Here is a 7,500-nt window from a genome sequence, read left to right as displayed (position 1 = left end):
GCTTTGTCCAGTTCCAATAACGACTCTGAAAACACATTTACACTCCGATATGCCGACTGATTAACCTTGTTTAGGATTTTTTTTTTTGGCGCGCGTGTGCGTGTGTGGGTGGGTGTTAGTTTGCATACACACATACATGTCTATGTATTTATACACATATGTGTACACCTGTGTGTCACACCATCAGTATCATTGCGCGTGTGGTGGGGGGGGGAAGCGATGCACCCATATGGCAATAAAAACTTTGATTCAAAATTGTAAACTAAACAACTAAAGATGTAACCATAGCTACAAACACATATAAATTATTTTTCTTTTATTTTTAAATCAAAGGATGTTATCCTCAGATCAGAGATATGTCCCGAATAGTCGTAAATGTGAATTATATTAACGGCATCCAATAAGACATTTATGTATGTATGTATGTATGTATGTATGTATACATGTATGTATGGTGGGATAGATGTACACAGACACAACATACATGTGATGGATTTCGATATAGTAAAACATATAAACACGTCCACTTGTATGCGTGTTCGTGTGTGTGTGTGTGTGTGTGCGTGTGTGTGTGCGTGCGTGTGTGTGTGTGTGTTGTGTGTGTGTGTGTGCGTTGTGTGCATGTTCGTATGTGTGTGTATACAGTTTGGGAGAAGAAACAAAATAGAAAGTTCGATATAAGAATATACACACGCACACACACAAACATATACATATGTATATATATATATATATATATAAAGTAAGGGATTCGATGCATTCGACTAAAAATCCTCAAGGCACAGTTTAATGACTGAAAGAATTAAAAGATAAAAAATAAAAGATTTACATCACCCCCTCTGTCTGTCTCTCTCTCTCTCTCTCTCTCTCTCTCTCTCTCTCTCTCTCTCTCTCGCTCTTTTGTATGTAAGTATATACATATATATTGCGAGGATGATCAGGTTCTTGACTGAGAATAGAAAGCTTCGAATGACCCGTCCTTGTTTTTTTTGTATCGTCTATCTGGATGTTTTGTTGTCATTTTTGTATCACCTAGTTGTCCGGATGTTTTGCGTTTTTGTCCCATTTTGTATTTTATATATGTATATGTGTATATATATACACACATAATATATATATTATATATATTATAGATATATGCACAGACACACACACAGGTAAATATACGTATGTACACATATTATATTCCTCATAATTTTTCTGTCACCCCTCTCTCCTCTCTCCTCTCTCTGTCTCTATCTCTCTCTTTCTCTCTGTCTTTTATACTACTAGAAACACTTTGTCACTCTTTCGATCCCTCTCTCACTCTCACTCTCTCTCTCTCTCTCACACACATACACACACACAGACATACACGCTCTCACACTCAAGAACGCACGGCCGAACACTCGAGTATAGGTTTCTATACATACAAACGGCAAACAAGTCAAAAGAAAGTTTTAATTTCTTTAAAGAAAGAAGTAAAGAAAGTAAGAAAGAAAGAACGAAAGAAAGAAAGAAAGAAAGGAGAGGAAGAAGAAAGGAAGAAAGAAGCAAAGAACGAATGAGAAAACAAAGACAAAAAGAAAGACAAAAAGAAAGACAAAAAGAAAGACAAAAGAAGGGAAAAAGAAAGAAAGGAGAGGAAGAAGAAAGAAAAAAAGAAAGAAAGGAGAGGAAGAAGAAAGGAAGAAAGAAGCAAAGAACGAATGAGAAAAACAAAGACAAAAAGAAAGACAAAAGAAGGGAAAAAGAAAGAAAGAAATATGTAGTAACGAAAGAAGAAAGAGAAAAAACAATAGATGAGAGAATGAATAAATAGGATGAGCAAATTTATAAAAGTAAATTGGAAGAAAGATGAAGGACCAGCACCCTGGCGGATAAGATACTGAATGGAAAGAATAAGTAAAGGACGGAAAGATAGCAAATAGATAGCCAGCTAGCAAGCTAGCTATCCATCCGTACATACATACCCCCGTACACACACATACACATCCACACAAACATGTGTGTGTATGTGTGTGTGTGTTTATACACCCTATATGTATATATATATATATATATATTATATATATATATATCGTCATACATACAGGCAGCGAGGCGCAGAAGCATACAGAGAGTAATGATAATCTCATGTGACTCAAAGCAAGACAACTACAAAACCAAGGCTTATTGTAAGAAAGTGGTTTAATTATTAAAACTATGACATCGTATGACAAATATAGTTGCAGTTTATTTGTTTTGGGTTTTTTTTTTTGTTTTGTATTTTGTGCGGAGCGGGATGAGGAAAATGAATTACTGTCTATTTCCTCTCTAAATATAGCTGCAGATTTCGTATGATGTTAACACACAAACTCTATTTATAGCTATCGATTTTGGACTATTTTTCAGTCGGAACAGCCATCCATCAAAATGTCGGTCTGTGCGCATGGCATGAATGTATACATACATATATATATATATATATATATGCGCACACACAAACACACACACACACACATATGCGTGTGCAAATATATACATGCTTGTATGATAATGTAAATATATGCACAGACACACTCACACATAAATGTATACATATATGTATGTATTTATATAATCATACATGAACATATGCATATATGGGCACGCGCATACACGTTTTCTTGTGTTCTTTAAATGAAATGCAAGTTGACTGTAACTTTGAAGCTTCGCTGGCACCGGCTCACTGGTTGCTGTAGTTACGGTATAATAAATATATCGAGTATTCACTACTGTCTCCACGATAGCATGTATTAAAGGACTCTACATTACAGACGTACTTCTATGAATATGGCAATAGTAATAGTGAATCCTTTCACTCGTTACTTTACAGACAACACTGAATGGTGAACATTTGTGTGACTTCAGAAAATTAGTTAACAAAGTGGCCTCGATATGCTATAAACATTCGAGTCAAACTTCTTATATGTCGCTCTACAGTTATACATACAGTTTTACAAAAGGCAACGATACATCAGATAATGTAATCCAAGATAAACTATACCCGAAGGCAAAGAACAGTCGCGGTTGCAATACCTTAGATTATAACTCTGATCGATCAGGTTGACTTGGGGTTAAACAGCTATGTGGTGAAACTATCGTTCTCCGCTTCTCTAAATCATATTCACATTTTTACACTATATATCATTACACGTTAACGGAACTCATATATTGTACTGTCCTCAGGTTGTTTACAACTACATTGTTTCTATATTGTTCCTATAAATGCTGTTAGCCGTTTGAGACTTATGGGTCTCGTCTAAAGACAAAACCCAATCGGGTTTTCGGGGTATAGTCAACAAAGACCTTCCAAGATACTTTTGCATTCTATTGATTCGATCAACTGTCAATTCGCAATGCAATATGTACAAAGGATGATAGATGAGAACATTGATAGAGCATGAAGAATATTACCTTGCAGTATATTATCCAGTCCTCTACCAGTGTATATTCAAATCTTGCATTGCTACCTTCGGTCGATAAAATAGTGCCTGTTGATGAAATATTTTAAAGTTTCGACATATACTGCAGCATAATACCAATGTCAGAAACCGTTATATGCTCTATGCTTAAAGCATATACTAATAAATATTGCAGAGCAACAAATACATCCAATGATTTTATTTTGGTTCTCGGTTGACTTGACACATACCACTTCGCTTAACCAGTTAATGTTCACATGTAGTATATGCAAAAAATGCCACAATATTTAATTTCCTCCTTTACCTAAAATGTGCTGCTTGTGTCTTGTTAAAATCAAACCTTGTATGGCTCGAAATAAAAGATACCCTATAAGTGGCACATTAACCATCTAGACGTCTTCCACAAAGTCTGTCACAGGACAATCTGTGGTTTTTCACTAAAAGACATTGTGTCTAATGCCGATCTGTGTAGCAAGTGTAAGGCTGATGAATTATGTAGTTGCAATTGCGCTGGACTGGCCATGTCGTTAGAATGAGTGATGAAAGAATAGCCAATGTTTTCATGTTCAACCAGCTTGATTGTGGGCACAGAAATGTAGGTCGACCATGGTTCATATATAAGGACAAGCTGAAGAGTAACCGGTCAGCAGTCAATATAGCTCACGAAAACCTTTAAGCAAACAGTCTCGGTGCGAACAAAATGAAGATCGTCGTGTCAAAATGATATAAGAGACATTGTTTCAACCAGTATTAATAGATTTAGTGGTACAAGGCAAAGTAGAAAAGCGGCTGTACATATACCGCCTGCACTGGCCCGTAATCCTCATACTTGCAAAATATGTAGGTTTCTTTGCAAATTGTTGAGGGACCCAAATGTCACATTCGACATAAGCATTCTGATTGACAAAAGAAATTGTAGGTTGTTGCATCCTCATACGACAGCTATTTCTGTCATATGTAGTTTGTGGGTGGCAGTGTATCCAAAAATTATTATCGAAGACGAGAGACATTTTATCAGTAAACAACCTGATTATTATTCGCATTTACAACCCACGGAAAAGATATATACCTTTTCTTCCTAGCACGCTAAAATCCCCTAATCAGCATCTTCATTCATCTACAATTCGAAACCATTGCCCCCCACCATTTCCTGTCAATAAATAAATATTCTAAATTTTATTATTCGCTTTCACACTCTTTCTAATGAACATTACGTATTTGTTGTGGGACATTGTTAAACATTTCTTGACCGAAACCCAATTCCTTTATAATAATTCTGCTCTTGGAAAATCATGATATGCCTGTTGAAATATATACCTAAGAGATGGCCAAAAAGAATAACTGAAGATTAGATGTATATATAGAGTGAGAGAGAGCATGTTCAATAGACAAACAAGGTTACATAAAACTGTACAAAATCAATAAATATTGGTATTATGCAAGGTAAAATTTTGTGAAGTAGCGAATCCTATAGTTGTGTTTCAATAAATAACATATCTCTTTGAGAATGTAATAGCAAACGTTTATCACATCGTTGCGTTGTTATTTCTATTAGTACTATTTTGTTGTGTCGATTTTATGCTTACACCCCATATGCATGTGTTTGCAATTATGTAGGTATATATATATATATATATATATATACACGCACATATACATATTTACACACACACATATATATATATATATATACATGCATGCATGCATACATACATACATACATACATAAATATATATATTCTTATATTGTTTTACTGGTTTGAGTTATTGGATGGCGCAGAGGATGCTAAGGGTTGAGTCGATCATATCGATTCTAGTATTTATTTCATTGATCTACTTTTCAAACAGGCAAGTTTCAGAAAGAGAAGAGACATAACGTAAACAACACTGATTAATGTCGGTAAAAACATGAAAACATAAACACACGTGTACGCACGCGTATATGCGCGCATACACATTTAGGTAGATAGAGCGATAGATGAAAAGAGAGAGAGGGTAGTAGGAGAAATAACACACACACACACACTCACAAACACACAAGCATACACAATAATTGAATGTTTCCTCATTCAATTATTAATGATCATATGTGAATCTTCATTTGCACATCAAGAGAGAATGTATGATATATTTCGGTGAAGCCAAATACAGCAAAATTCAGATTATTATCTAAATATATGACATTTCATGTCCGAAAATACACTTTTTTAGGTGGTCGAATCTTGTATTTCAAGAAGAAAATTGGAAATATGCCACTTACGCAATATATTGTATTAGTTCTGTCAATAAAAAGTCTACGCCAAACAAATACAAGTTATTGTAAATGTTTAGCATAGTAATTTTAAAATATTTAGTTTATGTAATGCTTATAATTTCATTCACACGAAAGTGTTTGTGTTAGATGACCAGGAAATTGTTATATATATGAATCATAATGCAAAACCTACGTACCAATATACATGTATAATACAAACACACACACACGCATATATATATATATATATATATATATATAATAAAATATTAGGGAATAAATCCAAACTTACAGGGAAAAATCAGATTTAGGATTAATCCAATTTTATAGTAAAATATTATATTTTATTAAATTAGAGATAAAACCACTATTAGGCAAATCAAACAATGAAAACATAAGCCAATACATAAAATTAATTAATTTATAATATTTTAAATATTTTGATATATATTTAAAATAATATAAATTAATTAATTTTATGCATTGGCTTATGTTTTTCATTGTTTGATTTGCCTAATAGTGGTTTTATCTCTAATTTAATATAATATATATATATATAAATAAAGAGAGAGCGAGCGAGAGCGAGAGATACAGATAGACAGACAGAAAGAGTCATGGACACAGGCATACATAGACATGTACATACGTATACAGGCATACATACTCTCAGACACGCAAACACACAAACACACAAAGGCAGCGGATTAGCAGAATCGTTTGTGCATCTCAAAGTATTTGTTTCAGTTTTGACGTTTTACATTCTGAGTTTAAATTCCGCCTGGGTCAATTTTGATTATCCTTCAAGAGTGGAAACCATAAATTATCTACCTGGGCACAGCACATTGGACACAGCACGCTTGTTCCCGTATTTTCGTTATGACTGGTTCTAAACCCTGGCAGTACTTGTCGCTCACTTGGAAAACTTACTTAAGGGACGAAACTTGCAATATGGCCGAATATTGGCCTTCAATACAATAAATAAGTTTACCCATGCTTGCTTAAATTTTGGAAAGAAACTTTCTAGACAGAGTATATATATGTGTGCGTGTGTTTGTATCTTTCTCTCTCTCTCTCTCTCTCTCTCTCTTATATATATATATATATATATATATATATATATATATATAATAAATATTAGGGAATAAATCCAAACTTACAGGGAAAAATCAGATTTAGGATTAAATCCAATTTTATAGTAAAATATTATATTTTATTAAATTAGAGATAAAACCACTATTAGGCAAATCAAACAATGAAAACATAAGCCAATACATAAAATTAATTAATTTATAATATTTTAAATATTTTGATATATATTTAAAATAATATAAATTAATTAATTTTATGCATTGGCTTATGTTTTTCATTGTTTGATTTGCCTAATAGTGGTTTTATCTCTAATTTAATATAATATATATATAAATAAAGAGAGAGCGAGCGAGAGCGAGAGATACAGATAGACAGACAGAAAGAGTCATGGACACAGGCATACATAGACATGTACATACGTATACAGGCATACATACTCTCAGACACGCAAACACACAAACACACAAAGGCAGCGGATTAGCAGAATCGTTTGTGCATCTCAAAGTATTTGTTTCAGTTTTGACGTTTTACATTCTGAGTTTAAATTCCGCCTGGGTCAATTTTGATTATCCTTCAAGAGTGGAAACCATAAATTATCTACCCTGGGCACAGCACATTGGACACAGCACGCTTGTTCCCGTATTTTCGTTATGACTGGTTCTAAACCCTGGCAGTACTTGTCGCTCACTTGGAAAACTTACTTAAGGGACGAAACTTGCAATATGGCCGAAT

General features: G+C 33.8%; 1 protein-coding gene across 12 annotated transcripts in view; it reads right to left on the bottom strand.

Moving 5' to 3' along the window:
• Window positions 1-7,500, bottom strand: part of LOC115222488 — a 961,211-nt gene that overhangs the window by 727,068 nt on the left and 226,643 nt on the right. The window lies entirely within an intron of this gene.

This window comes from Octopus sinensis, linkage group LG2, assembly GCF_006345805.1.
Source record: "Octopus sinensis linkage group LG2, ASM634580v1, whole genome shotgun sequence".
NCBI lineage: Eukaryota > Metazoa > Mollusca > Cephalopoda > Octopoda > Octopodidae > Octopus > Octopus sinensis.
Note: the sequence above shows the minus strand (reverse complement) of the source record. Positions and strands in the feature narration are given on the sequence as shown.